This window comes from Nanorana parkeri, unplaced genomic scaffold (genome assembly GCF_000935625.1).
Source record: "Nanorana parkeri isolate BGI_ZX_2015 unplaced genomic scaffold, ASM93562v1 scaffold205, whole genome shotgun sequence".
In the NCBI taxonomy this organism is placed as follows: Eukaryota; Metazoa; Chordata; class Amphibia; order Anura; family Dicroglossidae; genus Nanorana; species Nanorana parkeri.
In genome coordinates this window covers 231,923-250,492 of record NW_017306473.1, presented here as the reverse complement: position 1 = coordinate 250,492, position 18,570 = coordinate 231,923, and positions in this window count along the sequence as shown.

Genomic DNA, 18,570 nt, shown 5'->3' with positions numbered 1-18,570 from the left:
CAGATTTCTGATGTTTGCTGCAGGGGAAATTCTGCATTTTGTCTTAAAGTCTGCAGCCTATTCCAGCACTGAAAAATATGTGTGGCTATTGTCTCTCATTTAATACACTCTAATATTTATTTCAAGATAAAGCCTGCCTTGTCTCTCCCTGTCATAATACAGCTCAACCAAGCTGCTTACTTAACTTCCAGTTACTGTACACTATTTGTGGCTATTGTGTCAGATAAAATACTCTAATTTTTATTGCAAGATAAAACCTGCCTTGTCCCTCCCTCTTATATTGCTGCTGAACCACGCTGCATACCTACTGTCCAGACACTCTGTATTATTTTTGGTTATTATCTCTCAAATAATACACTCTAATTTTGATTTCAAGATAAAACCTGCTTTTTACAGCATTAAAACCTGCCATCTACAGCTGTGTTTTTCCCATGTCGCCCTCAAAGTCGCATTAAGAAGAGGATCCTCTCCCTGCTGAATTATATTTTGTTTGCTTGCTTTGTTATATGTCCCCTATGGCAGTGCCAAGCGTCCTATGCCCTTTTCTGAAAAAAGCTTGCCTATTAGCTATGAAAATGGCCAGAATGTAGTACCAAGATTAAGCCCCCACTGACTGTAATAGGGTTCACAGCTTGGTTTTGCAGATTTCATGCAGGATTTAAAGAACTTCCCATGAATTGAAATCAGGCAGATTCACTCATACCTAGTTGGCAGCACTTAGATTTTTTAGAGAGAGAGGGTCACACTTTGCAGAGTTGCCTTGGTAGTGTAGCTTTACGAATAATTGTAAGGCAATGCTAAAAAAACCTCTAGTTTTAATCCAAATGTTAGAAAAAGCTTAAAGAAGAACGCTTAACCCTTGCAGTTAGGATACCCCCACAGTCAGCTGGCTGTTAGAGTGCTTCCCAAAGTCAGTCTCCACCTCTGCTCCAGCAATGGCATATCTTTCAGCATCCTCACGTCTAATACAAAATAGTATTGGACATGGTGACTCACAGAACATTAGACCGCCAGAATTGAGGGGAAGAGAGGTGAGAAGGACTGGTCTAACAGCCAACCCGCTCCGCGGTTTGGGTGAGTATAACTTTTTTATTTCCGCACCCAGACAAAAACTAACACTTAACCCTTGTAGTGCAAGGGTAGCCCTACTGCAAGAGTTAGGCCTGGTTCACACCTGGGCGTTTTACAGCGCGTTCCTAAGTGCTGCAAAACGCTCAACATGTGAAAACCAATGATTGCCTATGGGCATGGTTCCCACCTGGGCGTTTTACAGCGCGTTCCTAAGTGCTGCAAAACGCTCAACATGTGAAAACCAATGATTGCCTATGGGCATGGTTCCCACCTGGGCGTTTTACAGCGCGTTCCTAAGTGCTGCAAAACGCTCAACATGTGAAAACCAATGATTGCCTATGGGCATGGTTCCCACCTGGGCGTTTTACAGCGCGTTCCTAAGTGCTGCAAAACGCTCAACATGTGAAAACCAATGATTGCCTATGGGCATGGTTCCCACCTGGGCGTTTTACAGCGCGTTCCTAAGTGCTGCAAAACGCTCAACATGTGAAAACCAATGATTGCCTATGGGCATGGTTCCCACCTGGGCGTTTTACAGCGCGTAGGAACATGCTGCAAAACGCCCTACGCCCAAAGAAGTACAGGAGCTTCTTTGGGGCATTTTGCAGCGCTTTTCCATTGGTATTCCAGAGTGTGGATAGGGGTTAACAAAGCGGGAACCCCGAGCCACACTCGGGAATACAGAGTATTGTCTTTGATCCCCGCTGTGTCCTCCGGCGGCTGCTGACTTCCGGGTTCCGTCCCTTGCGAGCAGCCGTGTCGCAAGGGGGCAGAGCCGGCGGGAAGTTTGAAAGTGAAAAAAAAATGTAAAAATAGAGAAAATAAAGGAAAAAAAACAAAACAAAATCATACCACCAGTGAAACGCGCGTTTCACTGAATGAAAAAAACGCAAAAAAAAACAGCGCATAAAAAATACGCTCAGGTGTCAACCCAGCCTTAAGAAAACGTTTCCCCAGGGTTCTTAGTTTTCTTTAAAAAATTTTGTAACGTCCCCGATACATAAGGACAAAAAACGAATAAAGCTAGTAGTTTCCAATTACATAGATCAGATTTGGCAGCAAAATGTATTTGCATTTTTTGTACTATAAATATAACAAATATCTTAAACCTGGATTTCACGTAGAAGAAATTCACATAGGAGGTGAAAGGTGATGAATGTGAATCTATTCAGTGAACAGGCAGGCAATCCCAGTGGAGAGTAATTGAGCTTACTTGCAACAACAAAAGATCTGACAGATTCTGGGCAATGAATCAGCAATTCACAACATCATATTAATTATTTGCTGCTTAATAAATATATCTCAGGGTATTTCAATAAAAGTTCCTTTTAGAAAATGTGCAGGAATCTACTCCCAATTGTAAAGTTGAAGCAGAAATGTAAAACAGCAGCACCACCTAGTGGCTAATGTTTGATCCTTTTATGTCTAGCTTTTGCCAAAAGAAATCATTTTTTATTTATTTGGACTGATCAAAATGACTATTTTTACTAGTTTTGATTCAAAATGATATGATGTAGATGCAAATAAATAGGCCAGTACTATATAAGGTTTGTAAAATAACAAAGTAAACAACTCGGTGGGAAAAATTACATGACTGTAATAATATGTTATAAACCTAGTTGCTGTTTATAGTGAATATTTACAGCGTATGGGACTGGTTATTTGTCTTTTTGGAGACCTTCTTGTAGGCTTTCATTCTTTAGATCATTATTTCTATAAACAGATGATTGCTGTTTTGTAATACTGTGCTTGTTGGTGAATTCTCTTCCCGGCTTTTCTCCTTCAGTTTGATTAGTTTGACATTTTGTACTTACCTTGGCTTTAGAATGGACGCCTATAATGGTTGTCAATGTCTATCTGGCAGATTAAAGTGTTTTTCTGTATTCAGCAACTCTTGGACTATTTTAATATTACTGGAGGTAAAATGTCTCACTATAAACTATATACTTGGAATAAAAATGTATTTCATTGGATTTCTAAGTCAATAATCTACAAGAACAGTGCCTAATATCAAAATTAAAAAAACATCTTGATTTATAAATAAACACTGAAGAATATTGATTGCATAAATATACACCCCCTTAGCTGTTAAACCCCTAGAAAAAGCACTGGTGCAATCAACTGAAGGGCCCCAAAGTTAATTAGAAAAAAAACAGCATCCTGAAGACCAAGTAGCTATCAAAGCAAGTCCATGTTTTGTAGAATCACCAATGAAGGTTGGGTTATAAAAACAAAAAAATCAATACATTAAAATCAGTCCAACACATATATGCTGGCAGGCAAAGTATTAAAAGGAATCCAAATTCAAACCAGGAAAACAATCAAAGAAAAAAACTCAGAGGAAAGAAAGAGAACAACCAGAAATGTGCCAGTTGTCAAGAATCTCTTCAAGTACTGATCCATTTAATGCACCAGTGAAGGGATACGAGCTTTGGCTGCCTCGTTTCTGAGTTGGTACCAGAACTATAAAGTATATTATATTTATTTATAATAAGAGTCTAAGAAAATATTACAGTTATTGGATTATTAGCATGACTGCCAAGTAGCTAGTATTTTTAGAAAATGTGTATTTTCAGAAAGGGAAAAAACCTTTGGCAGCCACCATATTCCCCCATTAAAGGTTTTCATTAATAATGCCACACTTGTGGCTGGACTGCAGTTTTACATTTCCTCAGTGTATTACACTTTGAATAAAATACTGTAATACATACCCAAAGACAGAGGTTTTGCTGGATTGTGAAAGAGGTGGGGCACCCTTGGCCATCCTGAGAAAAACAATGATGCCAGTTAGAGAACAGTGGGTAAAAGTGATATGCTTAAATACAACCGGAGCCTATTTACTGTATACAATGCACACATATGTAGCAGTCCTGGAACGCACAAAATATGCTTCACCCATAAAACTTCAGCACAATATTTCCTTTACATGTGCACACATAATATAGATTTACAGCTAACACTTTGACTAGGCCTACTTTAAAGAAGAACATAATTAAAACAGTTGATAGCTACTTAGCAACCAGCAACTGTGAGAACATTTTAGTCAAGCATATGTAATGTACATAGTGCAAGGGTCAGCAGTATGTAATGTACAACATATATCATATACAGTATATAGTGCAGGGTTTATAAGTATTTAACGTGTAACAGATGCATGTAGTGCAGGGGTCATGAATATATAATGTGCACATTATGTGGGTCAGTGTTATGTTTAGAGTGTCAGTAGTAGGGATGCACCAATACCATATGGTGGGCTGTGCGGACTCCTAGGTGGGCTGTGCAGGGTTTATAGTGGGCTGTGAGGACTCTCAGGTGGCTGTGAGGGGTTGATGGAGGTCTGTGAGGCTCTTAGGTTGTCTATGTGGTGTTAATGGTGGCTGTGCGGGTAATGCTGGTCTATGCAGCTCTCAGGTGGTCTGTGCAGGGTTTAATGGTGGCTGTTCGACTTTCAAGTGGCTGTGGGGGGTGTATGCTGGGTTCTGTGGAGATAATGATGGTTATAGCCCAGTGTGCAGCGTGCATTGGTCAGGAGTATATAACACAGCCCCAGGTATAGAATGCAGGGGTCAGGAATATGTAATGTACAGTCAAAGGCACAAAGCACAAGGATCAGAAGCATGTTACATACAGCCAAGCATACAGAGTGCTGTGGTCAGCAGTATATCATGTACAACCCAGCATGCACAGCACAACAGTCAGGACAATGCAATGTACAGCACAACCTACAGAGTGCAACAGTCATAAGTATGTGACACACGGCACAGTATACACAATATGGGAGACAGGAGTATGCAACAAGGGAATATAGCACACTAACTAGAAACCCTACCTGACTTGGGAAGTAGAGCAAAGAGCTTTATGTGAAATATCAGAGGCAAGGAGGAGCCTGGGGCAGCTTTCCCTGGCTGTGCATCTGGGGTTTGCACAGGTACATTACCTTTATGCAGGTGGTCTACATGACCCGTGGCTTTGCAGAGACTACCACAGGTCACAAGTGTCTGAGCTTAATAATGCCACTGCCTAAAAAGAACAACTTTCTGGTATGATTGCAAAGGAGTGACCTTTGTTAAAATAATAAAATAAGAAGAATCCAGCTCCCAGATGACACATTTCTAGGCAGTGAACAGTCACATTGATGATGTCCTGGAACCAATATAACTTGTAAGTCAGATAAGGTCAACTTCTATCAAAGGCTTTTCAGACACATGTTTAATGCTTGACAGATTCACTCACTTTTATTTGATACGCTTAATCACAGAAACTAAGGAAAACTGTGGTTTTAATAAAATGTTTGGCCTTTTTTTCCTTTATGGAGTAAAAATAGAAGACCCTGTGGTTATTAAATACCACCAGAAGAAAGCTCTATGTGTCTCAAAAAAGTTCAATCAAAATCATTTGAGTAGAGTATGGCACGTCTGAATATTTTTCAGTCAAACTATTACAGCAGTGAAAACGTTAAAAAAAGGCCTGATAATGAAGAGGTATATACTATACAGGCTAGTACTCTTAATGTCCAATTACATTATTTTTGAATATGGGCAGTAGGATGGATTAGGACTTGTGTCCAGTTTTTGTTGCTATATAGGACTTCATTAAAGAGATTTATGCTCACTAATAGTCACAATGGCAACAGTTTCTCCAGACAGGAAGTGATGGAAAATCTGCTAAAGATATGCATATAAAGCCATGGTCAGGTGTAAGTGTTACACTTACACATTAATCAGTTTGTATGAACGTAACAAATAAATATATCTAATTTTATGTTCACTTTAGCTTAAAACACTTAGGGGATTATTCACTAAGGAGCCGAAGGATACAGCCGTTGCTTCGAACCGAAGGGCTGCTGTACGGGCTATTTACAATAGCCCGCACAGCAGCCAAAGGCAGCCGAGCCGAACGCATAGGCTTACAACACCCAATTGTTGTCCTTCAATGATAGAGCAGCGTCCTCAGGTTATTTGAGGACACTGGGCTGTCATCAAATGACAACTGAGAGGAGCCAGTTGTGACATCACGGCTGGCTCCGCCCATTTGTTTTGATCCACCTGGGACCTGCGGGCAGAATGTCAGGTGCCGGGTACATGTAAACAGTTGGGCTGAGCTAGCGGTGATGTCACCGCTAGCTCCGCCCAATTGTTTATATTTTGCCGGCATCAGTCAGAATGTTATTCTGCAGCGGGAGTTCGTCACGTGCGGTCAGGTCAGCGGGTGTCGGGTTTTTTTTCAAATTATTTTGTATTTATTTATTATTGTGGACAACGCTGGACGTCGTGATTACCCTGGATTACGTTGATGGATCCATTTTTGAGATTTTTAAAATAAAGGACTTGTCAAAATCCGTTGTTTTGGTTTTTGTTTTTTTTCAAATAAAGGATTTTTTTCTAAAATTCTGGCCTGTTTTTTAAAATGTTATTTGAACCCTTTAGTGAATGGGTAAGGGTACAAGTACCCCTTACTCATTCACAAGGGAGGGGCTGCATCTGGGTGCCCCTTTATTAAAGGGGTATCCCAATGTGAATAAGCCCCCCTGTCCGCACCCCCGCAACCAATGCCCCAGGGCTTGTGGGGAAGAGACCATTGTCCCCATTTTCACGGGGACAATTTTTCAATGGGGGGCCTAGAAAAGCACCCTCCCAGTGCCGAGGGCATGTGGCCTGGTATGGCCGGGAGAGGGGGGGTGCTTGCTTGTCCACCCCCCTTTCCTGCCCTGCTAGGCGGATGGGAATTTTAGAGGGGACCCCACATTCCCCCCCATTTTTGGGGGTGGGGTTCTTCCTTAAAATTCCTACCAGACCTTTAGGGCCTGGTATGACTTTGGAGGGAATCCCCACACACTTTTTTTAAATTTTAACTTGGGGTCCTAAAATTCCTACCAGACCTAAAGTGTCTAATATAACGTTTGGGGGGATCCCCATGCATTTTGTTTTTTTTTTAAATAGGAGTCCCGTCTAACATTCCTACTAGACCTAAAGGGTCTTGTATTGTTTGGGAGGGGGACCCCACACTGTTTTTTTTTCCTTTTCTTTAAAATTTTTACATTAATTTCTTAACTTTTTTTAATTTTTCCTTTTTTTACATTTATTTAAATAATTTTTTAAAAACATTTTTATTTGTTTACATTTTTTCCATTCTGCCCACTACCTAGGAGGTAGTGAGCAGAATAGCCGTGCGGAATGCCACTCGGAGACTTTTGGCTATTCACTCACTGCCCTTCAGCCCCCATGAGAATAGGGGCGAATGGCAGCGAGTGAACTGCTGGAGCTTCGGCTCAGCCGATCCAGATGTTGGATCGGCTGAGTCAAAGTCTTTCTGCACTTCGGTTCAGCCGAACATGCTGAGCATGTTCAGCTGACCGAAGGCAGCCCACGTACAGCTGATTTTAGCCGATGTATGGCTGAAATCAGCCGTACTGAGCTGAAGTGAGAAGCCGAACGTTGTTCGGCTCTGTTCGCTTCGGCTCAGTTATTTATTCGGCTGCCTTTGGCATCTTTGTGAATGCGGACGTCTAGAGACGCCCGCTCAGATCGAGAGAGCTCCTGGCCGGCCGTTTTTTTACTACGGCCGGCCCGGAGGTAGTTAAAGGGTTAATCTGTGGTCAAAAACTATTTCTATATTGAATTTCCATAAGTTCGATTGCACTAACCATATCGATCTAGAAGCTTGTAAACATTCTTATTGAAGATGCCCATAGGATGTAGTTCCTAAATGCACTGGCACAATTTCACTCAGCCCTGTGACTATGCACTTCCTTGTGACACAACTCACAGAGCCTGCCTTCTGAACTACAACATGATGGGATGTGTAGTCTTGAGAAATTGAGATTGGATCACATCAAACAGCAGGGGAATGGATGCAAAGCACACTGGGAATCCAGGAAGTTGGTGGAAGTGATGGGCAGACAGAAGGCAGCACTCAGTACATAAAAGGGATTTTTTTCAAGTAAGCTTCGATTGTATTATAAAAAACAACTCTAGTATGTATTCCTGTTACAATGCTGATGATATAACAGGAGAGTATATGCTGAAACTTCAGAATTCCTTTAAAGGACAAATGGGTAGAGCCTCACAACTAATATCAATCTAAAGCTAACAAAGTAAAATAGGCAAAATCCCAAGCGACACTTTTGGTATAAGCCTTGCATATAAACGTATTACAAAAATAAATAATACACTGTGCATGTGGTGCATTCAACTGGACTGTGTGGTCAAATCTTTGATTAGCTAAACCTATTTGTTGACCATACAAATAGCAAATAGAACGTGGTAATGAAAATACTGCACACATTGGGGGGATCTATCAAAAATAAAGCAGACAAAATCCGAAGCAGTTGCCCATGGCAACCAATCAGCATATATCTTCAGTTTGTTCAGTTAAGCTTTGAAAATGAAAGGTGGAAGCTGATTGTCATGCACAGCTGCTCCAGATTTTGGCTGCTCCAGTTTTGATAAATTCCCCCATTATGTTGTATTAAATTAACCCTTTAGATGGCAAAAATAAGTTCCTGCTTTATGATTTCAGACTGGTGACATAAGACATAAACTTTGCTGTGGTTTTTTCTTAATTATCAAAAATGTAAGAATTAGAATTGTGAACACTGCTGCAGGAGGTACAAGCTCGTACTGTAAAGTTAAAGGTTAAGCACCGCTGGAGTCATAACAAAGACTGGGAGACACTCTTGAGATTTAACACAGTCTTCAGGAAGAGATAAAAGATGGGTAATAGAAGAACAAAGAGTTCAACTTGGCATTCAGGATTAAAAGATCAACCAGGAAATGTGGAGCATGTGCGGAGAGAATTTTCAAGTTGAAATAACCTTGAACCTGATTATTCACTTGCATAGAGAAAATCTATTAGGTTATATGGGGACACAAGACCTTATCTTATTGAGAGTGAAGTGTGCTAGTCTTCCCTAATAAAACTTTACTGTATTGCAATATGAAGCAATGGGACAGATCATCGTTAGTGATGGGCCAAACAGACCCGAGTTTGGTTCGAATTCAAACCTGAGAACATGGAAAAAGTTTGAATTCAAACTCGACTCAATGCAAGTCTATGGGGCCAGAACTTTGAAAATCAATCCCCAATGTCCCCTTTTTGAAGACTTATATGCAAGCTATTGGCCATAAAAAGTGTATGGGGATTCGGGTACTGCCCTGGGGAACATGTATCAATGAAAAAAACACTCTTTAACTGCTTGAAGACCAGGTGTTTAGACCCCCTTCCTGGCCAGGCCATTTTTCAGTGTTCCGCGCTGCAGTACTTTGACTGACATTTATTCTGTCAAGCAACGCTGTACTGAAATTAATTTTATACCATTTTTTGGGAACAGATAGAGCTTTCTTTTGGTGGTATTTAATCACCACTGGGGGGTTTATTTTTTACTATATTCAGGAGAAATTACAGAAATTTTTTTAATTTTTTTTTACATGATGTTATAAAACAACTAATATTACCCACTTTTTTGGTAAAATATAAAAGTCGGGGTCACGTCGGGTAAATAGACACCAAACATGTCAAGCTTAAAAATTGCGCGCACTCGCGAAATCGCCAAAAACTAGCATACCCAAAATTGGCCATAGGCGAAGCTTTAAAAGCTTTTACCGCTCATCAGTTTAGTGTCATCAGTGATTGATGGCCCTAAAATGATTGCTCTCATTCCGACGTTCGCGGCAATATAGAAAAACATGTGCAGCGTAATGGGCGCAATCGTCGTTTTCGCAGATATGCGCACCTGACGCATGTTTACATGCGTGTATGTAGGGGTGGGGACTTTAAAATTTATTTTTTAATTCTTTTTTATGTGTAACTTTAAAAAAATTTGGGGGGAAGCTTTACATTTTTTTTCCTATTTTTTTTCCACTTAACTTTATTGCTATCACAGAGGGGGCTGAGAAACCCCTCTATGTGATAGCAAAATATGTGACAGGTCCTCTTTATGGAGACATCAGGGGTCTCCAAGACCCCTAATGTCACCTAGGACCCCCTTGAAGAGCATCTGAAGCCGGAAAGTGACACGAGAATGCGGAAGTGATGTAATATACACCCCTTCCGCATTCTGACAGCGGAGAGGGGACCAGAGGGAGGTCGTGAACCGACCTCCCTCTGATCTCCTGTGACACAGACAGTATGCTGGTCAGCTTGACAGCGGGAGGGGGGGAGCCGCGGAGGGGGCGCACGTCACGGGACGTCATACAAGCGATCCGCCGCCTCTATAGCCGGCGGATCGCTTGTATATTAACGGGCATCGCTGCCTGTTTTCAAGTAGCGACGATTCCCCACTCGCGCGCGCCGAGTTACACGCCCAGTTACATCCAAGAAGCTCCCGGCCGGCCGTGTATACAAAGGGGCAGGTTCCCTGGGCCCACCTATTGTTGTGGGGCCCTGTACCACATAAACTAGTGCAAGTGAAATGTTTCTAGACCAGCCGTTTATGCTGCACTACCCCATCCTGATGCTAGAGGGCAGCAGCCTCCTGTCCCTGTGTGCAGCAACAATCTCTGCGGCCCGGGATGTCACCTCCCACTCAGCAGAGGAGGACGGATTGCTTTTGCACACACTGCTGCACGGTCCTGACCTCCTCCTCCCTCCATGGCTGCAGTCTCATCCTCCTCCTGTCCACGGTGAGTCCACATGGCTACTGGGTTGGGCTTCTATCTGGGTGGGGGGGAGAAGGGGATGGGGGTGGTCGGGTTAGGTTTGGCACTGCTGGGCTATGATGCAATGCTGTATGAAAATAATAATGACACCTGAGCATGTCCCTTGGTGTCATAATTATTTTTATTATTAATATTTTTAACATAATAATGATGACATCAGGGGACATAATGATAATAATAATAATAATAATAATAATAATGACACCTGAAAATGTCCCCTGGTGTCATAATTTTATTATTATTGTTATTATTATTATGTCTCCTGGTGTTATTATTATTATGTCTCCTGGTGTCATTATTATTATGTCTCCTAGTGTCCATATTATTATGTCTCCTGGTGTCATTATTATTATGTCTCCTGGTGTCCTTATTAGTATGTCTCCTGGTGTCATTATTATTATGTCTCCTGGTGTTAGTATTATTATTATGTCTCCTGGTGTTAGCATTATTATTATGTCTCCTGGTGCTATTATTATGTCTCCTGGTGTCATTATTATTATGTCTCCTGGTGTTATTATTATTATGTCTCCTGGTGTTATTATTATGTTTCCCTGGTGTTATTATTATTATGTTCCCCTGGTGTTATTATTATGTCTCCTGGTGTTATTATTATTATTATGTCTCCTGGTGTCATTATTATTATGCCTCCTGGTGTCATTATTATTATGCCTCCTGGTGTCATTATTATTATGTCTCCTGGTGTCATTGTTATGTCTGTCCTCCCATGTCATTATTGTTATGTCCGTCCCCCTGGTGTCATTATTTTTATGTCCGCCCCCGGTGTCATTATTGTTATGTCTGTCCTCCTGGTGTCATTATTGTTATGTCCGCCCCCTGGTGTCATTATTGTTATGTCCGCCCCCCTGGTGTCATTATTGTTATGTCCGCCCACCTGGTGGCATTATCGTTATGTCCCCCCCCTGGTGTCATTATTGTTATGTCCGCCCCCGGTGTCCTTATTGTTATGTCCGCCCCCGGTGTCATTATTGTTATGTCCGCCCCCGGTGTCATTATTGTAATGTCCGTCCCTGGTGTCATTATCGTTATGTCCATCCCCGGTGTCATTATTGTTATGTCTGTCCCCCTGGTGTCATTATTGTTATGTCCGCCCCCCTGGTGTCATTATTGTTATGTCCTCCCATGTCATTATTGTTATGTCCGCCCCCGGTGTCATTATTGTAATGTCCGTCCCCGGTGTCATTATTGTTATGTCCGCCCCCGGTGTCATTATTGTTATGTCCGCCCCCGGTGTCATTATTGTTATGTCCGTCCCCGGTGTCATTATTGTTATGTCCGTCCCCATGGTGTCATTATTGTTATGTCCGCCCCCTTGGTGTCATTATTGTTATGTCCGTCCCCCGGTGTCATTATTGTTATGTCCGTCCCCCGGTGTCATTATTTTTATGTCCGTCCCCATGGTGTCATTATTTTTATGTCCCTCCCCATGGTGTCATTATTGTTATGTCCCTCCCCATGGTGTCATTATTGTTATGTCCGTCCCCGGTGTCATTATTGTTATGTCTGTCCCCATGGTGTCATTATTGTTATGTCCGCCCCCCTGGTGTCATTATTGTTATGTCCGTCCCCCGGTGTCATTATTGTTATGTCCTTCCCCCGTTGTCATTATTGTTATGTCTGTCCCCCGGTGTCATTATGGTGATGACGTCCCCCCATGTCCCCGGGTGTCGTTATGGTCGGTATGGTTTAAAAATAATAATAATGACACCAGGGGACATAATAATAATAATGACACCTGAGCATGTCCCCTGGTGTCATATTATTATTATTTAATGTCATTATTGTTGCTATTCTTTGTGCAGTGGAAGTGGTAGGTGGCAAATTATCCACACATTTACCATAAAAGGAGAATTATGGGGAGAATGAAATGCACTCTTCCCCCTAGTTACTGAAGCTGTCACATTTTGGTTCTCTTGATTAGGAACTGATCACATACTGCTGATCACTCAGTTCCTGCACTCACTCCCGCAGGGATTCCTCCCCTCTCTGATCCTCCAGCACTGACTGGAGGGATGGATTTGGTGGATGCAGACTCTAGAGAGGTAGAGTCAGCTGTCAATTAGGTGGTGGGGTGAATCTGGACAATATTTTTTTGGATCCACCCCAGCTGCAGCACGACTCTGCGCTGTCAGCATATCGCGGGCAATATTGCAGGGGGGGCGTGGCAGGTAGGGGGCGGGGGACCCAAGACAATGTTTGCCCGGGGTCCAATCAATTAAAGACGGCTCTGCTTTGGACACCTAAATTGAAAGTCATTTAACCCTTCTGCTTATGCCATATTGTTGTCCGTTGATTCTGCTGTTTGTCCCTTGCTGTGCTCGCATTGCTGCCCTGTGTCTCTAGACGTATTCCTTGCTGTGCTATATTGCTGTCCTGTGATCCTGCTCTTTGTCCTTTGCTGTGCCAGGATTGCTGCCCTGAGAGTCTTTGGACTTTCCCTGGCTGTACGCTTGATGGTCTGTCAAATTACTGGACTAATCCCTGCTCTACTGCATTGCTTCTGTGTACCCTTTGGACTTACCCTTTACCTACAGTAGCAATGAATCCTCTGTTTGTTGAATCGGTGTAATTAAGAACCCGTGAACATGGTCCTGAACTACTCTTGATCTCTGTGTGTGTTCTGTTCTGCCCACACCTTCATCACAGTTTTCTTTGGCTAATAGTTCATAAGTTTTGTATTAAATACCTTCTTGTTTATAAAGACTTTAGACATGTAAGCTGCAGAAAAATTTGGTTTGGCTATTTTATTATTTTGGAATTCGGATCTGAAATTCAATTTGGTTTGGCATTGGGATTTGGAGGAAATCAGAATTTTCATTAGTTTTGGATGAGTTTACGAATATTCGTTGCGAATACCACAGAAAACCATATACAGATATTAATACTAAAGGTGAATCTCCTAGCATTCAGAATGCCATTCGGGTCTGGAAGCCATATTGTATACCTATATTACTAAAGCTCCCGAATGCATTTCGGAAATTCAGATCCTGAATGCCAATCGGGTCTAGGAGCCTCAGCTTTAGTATTATATTTATATAAAGTATATGGCTCCCATGTTGATGTAACAAAAATTCGTGTTCAGAATCATTTGGATACATTAAACTGAAAAACACATCTGGTTGGCCAGAAAAGTCACATGTCCCATTCAGTTTAAGTTTTGAATGAAATTCGGACGGGATTCGAAATTCGGAAACGGAAATCCAGATTTGGACACATTCGGATGCATTGGGATTCGGAAATTCGGAAATGTCCGAATTTTTGACAAATGATCCGAATTTTTATTCGGAATGAAACGAATCGCACATGTCTACTCACCATGTTTCAATTGAAATCCTCTAGGGGCAGTATGAGTCAAGATTCTCACTTCACCTGGCACCAGGCAGAGTGCTACAAAGAGTTTCTTTGTTTTTTAATAGATGACATGGTCCTTACGCCAAAGTAAGGTAACCCAATCAGTATTCACTCTGCTGAAGGCAAAGATGTACCAGATGGATGTTGAGGGGTCACTATGCTGCACTTAGTCATTATCAACTAAGAAAAAGACTTCTTTATTGAATAATACAGTTAAATTCATATTTACTGAATGTCATGAATAGATAGAATGCATATGGAAAATGTATTGATTATGAATACCTCTTATTTTTAGGAAATGTATGATTTCCTCTGATTTCCTCTGTGAGTAAAAAGAAAGTGTGTGAAAGAAAGATCTGCAGAAATTGGTAGGAATTTTCCAAAGCTGTAAATGTTTCAGAATAGTTGGGTCATGCTGACATGAACAAGAGTTATATGAGCAGACTTACTGCAGTAGTGTAATTTTGGCATCAGGTCCCTAGAAAACAGGATTTTATTACATGCAATAAAAATTTTCTTTATTGCGGTACATATTGCCCCTGGAAGATGTTATCTAGCAAATAAAATATATTTAACTGTCAAAGCAAGATAACCAACTACAAATGCCTAGGTTGTTCAGCCTTACTTACAAAGAAAATTGAAAGACTATAATATGCTGAAAATATTCTTCAAATACGTCTAAGAGCAGTATGCTCTAGGTAACAGCTGACTAAAAATCATTAACATGATGCTGCTGTATGCTAGTAACCACTGATCCCACTAAATATACAGTATGTATACAGGTTGGATGTACACTTCTAGATGCAGAATGTCTGGGCCAGGGGAGTACATATATACCTGTACAAATGTATACACTCAGATTAGCGTTTGCCAGTGTACAGCAGCATTTTGGCATTACTTTGTGTAGGATGCAATACGCATTACCTGTGACTCCCGGGGACAGAAATATTGTGCCCCGTGTACATGAATCTTAAGGGCCAAACATGCAGGTATAAAACCAGGCAAACACACAAAATAATGATTTGTGCCTGTCATTAATAGCAGAATTTTTCTAAAGAGCAATTGTATTCTCTACATTTGTATTCCAGATTTTTCACCTGTTGCTTACTTGCTATTATGATCATTTTTCACATCCAGAAAGACTGTTATCTACTATAATCAAAAGATATCCGGTCTTTTGTCACAGTGTTAGGTCTCGCGGATTAAATCTAAGCTATTATATACTTGGAGCTCAGTCCTTTATAAAGCATATATAGATGGTCTACGTTTGACATTCTAAGATGCTGCAACAGTGTCACGCTCAGCTTATAACCATATACTTCATTTATTCCCAGGTACAAAAAGCTTTACAGCCTAAAGCCCTTTCTACACGTCTGTAACAATTACATAATGCTAATTATAGAGATCCAAAGAAACCGCATTACAGGTCATATTACTAAGTTTCATATTTACTTACATAGACATAAAAAACCCTCTGCATGTCACTTCCATCAAGCCCATAGATGTGCAGCCTTAACAGTACAGCTTTATGGACACTATTGCTCAAACAACCCTAAAGGAGAGAATGAAAACCATTAAAGTGTATCTCAACCTAAAAACAAAAATACAATATGTCACAGCTTACCAATCCTTGGATGTGGTGGCTGCATTCATTTTCAGTATTTTTTTCTAACCTGGTGATCCGTCCAGTAACGCACTTTCTGCCCTAGGGTGACAACGCTCACTGCACTGTATCTATAGAGGAGCAGCGTTCCCAGAGGTTATGCCTCTGATTTGGACGATAAACACCACCCCTCTCCTAATCTCTATTACATAGGATGACTGTATTAGTTTCATTTTTAAGGCTAGTTCACCATTATAGAAAAATAACCTATACTGTCCCTAAACACCACCCTGTAACCCTGAACTAGGCATTTATGCTCTTTTCATACCTTTTCCTACGTTTTCTGTAAAGGTGAACTAACCCTTTAAAAAGAAAGATAGTACAGTCACCACATGTAAAGGCTGTTACACTGCAACAGATCACTTTTTTGTTCTTGGGTTTAGATTTATTGTAAGCAAAATGACTATACAGCTATGCATACACAAGAAGTACACAAAAACATAAGAGCATACAATAGGGCTCACACAAGAGGGTATGGCGTGCACGCCTGTGTAAACACTGGGTCCCAGGAGGGACAAGTGCTGTGTGAAATTGAGTGTAGCATCCTGTACATCCTTATGGGAGGTCCTGGCTGCACATGGTTACATGCAGACCCTAACATGCACATCCGTGTGGGTTCAGGTGCCCGCACTTGGATGCAGGCAGTGTGCGTTCAAGTGAAGACACCCGGATCCACACAGATGTAAAGGTTCAGGTCTGCATGTAACCATGTGCAGTCGCGCCCTCCCATAGGTAGGTACAGCATGCTGCCTGCAATTACACACAGCACCTGTCCCTCCCGGGACCAGGTATTTGCATAGGTGTGCATGCAGTATGGATGTGCACGTCTGTGTGAATGAACCCTTAATCTGCCCTACATGACAGTTATGGGTGATAGTCACCACTGTTTACCACACGTCTGTGTACATTATCCCAGGAATAAGCATTCACTTCTGCTATATACTGAAATAAATGTCATAAACTGTATCTTGTCTATATTTCAAATGTGCCTTTTACAGGCACACAATGTTTGACAGGTTCTATTGCTGATTAATGTAAAGCTCCTGTATTCTACACATGCACTTCAGTGCCCCACAATGCATGATTATGCACTACCTTGAGTTATGGTGTTTTGCTTTGAAAAAAATGGTGCTTGGAAAAAAATTTTGGTGTGTTGGAAGCCAGTTCCAATACATGTTCTGCCAATGCAATGGACCACCTAGGTGTGAATGGGCCCTCCGATTCGCTCATTGAGCTGCTCAGAAAAAATTTGCATGACATTTTTTTGTCCATATATGATTGTTATTGGTGTACTGTTACTTTTTTATTTTACTTTTTACTGTGAAAAAAAATGTTTAAATAATGCAACAAATGATAGACTGTTTATGGCTGTCAGGATACTGTGCACAGGTGCCCCACACCGTGTGCAGGTATCTATACGGGAGGACCAAATACTCGACCACACCAAACAAGGCTATGAACTTATAGTTTATTAGACATACAAAATCATATGAACGCAAGCAACCCCACCAACACCCACAAGCAACATAAATCAGCCAAACTAAATGTAAACAGAATAACACATGGGAGTACAACAGGGCAAGTTAACCAGGGGAGCAGGGCCACAGGAGGGGAGCCACAGATCAAGAGACCTCAGGGGGGAAGGAGTCAAGAGTCAGGGTCCGAGGAGGCAACAGGCTACAGGATTTGGGCAACAGGCTAGAGGATACAGGACTCAGGCAACAGGTTACTGGATAGGGCAACAATACTGTGGCAAAATCCTCACTGCAGGGAGGGATTAAATACCCTCACAGGTAACACCAGGTGGTGATTAATTGCAGAGACACCTGCAGGTGAGCCCTTGAGCTGCAGGTCCTGGTTCCAGCGTCAAAGTGCCACCTGGAGGTGCTCAAGTTCCAGACAGCCACTGACTGCCCAGAGACACCTGCAGGTGAGCACTGGAACTGCAGGATCTGCTCCAGCTCCACTGTGCCACCCGGAGGTGTCCTGGTCCCTGACAATTGCACAAGAACAGACCCAGGATAAAAAAAAATAGGTTTTGTAAGCCCAATGAGCCATTTAAAGCTCACTGCACCTTTAAAAACCACCAGAAGCCATCTGCATTTAACTTTCCCCAATGTATTTAGCCAAATTCATGAAACTTCACCAAAGTCTCCAAATTTCTTATGGCATTTTTGAAAAATCGAAAGTTTAAATTTTGCTAATTTCTTGTATATATAACATTTGCCTTTTTTGGTGAGGTTAAAATAGGAAGACATTGTTTAAATACTTTTGAAACTTTATAATTCAATAATCTATAAACACACATAAATACTAACTTACTTCAGGAATACTTGCTTAATTCGTGCTTGGATTTAGCAACAGGAAAATAAAATTTAAAGAATTAAGTGCTGTATCTTTTTTTTCTGTAAACTGATTTGTTCTGCTTTACTTAATTCAATACCGTGTGTGGTCTATTCATTGTATCATTGTCATTCAGATCCAATCCACAAAAAGAATTCAGTTCTAAAAACATACAAGCATTATATAGATTGATTAGGACTTTTCCAAATTACTTCGCGCGTACCCTGGTCTTTACAGACAATGCTAAATAAATAATGGCATTCTGTCTGCATGTAAAAACACCAACCTCTCATGATTCCAGGATTCTTTCCCAGAAAACAGATCTCATGGATGTTAGTTATGTTTGCCACCATATTGAACCTTCTGGTCCTTTTTCCAGTCCATCAACAAAACATTCTAGGGATTTTCCAAGTTACTGGTCCTTTTACATTTAGTCACAAGATATATATGAAGGAAATTTGAATTAGA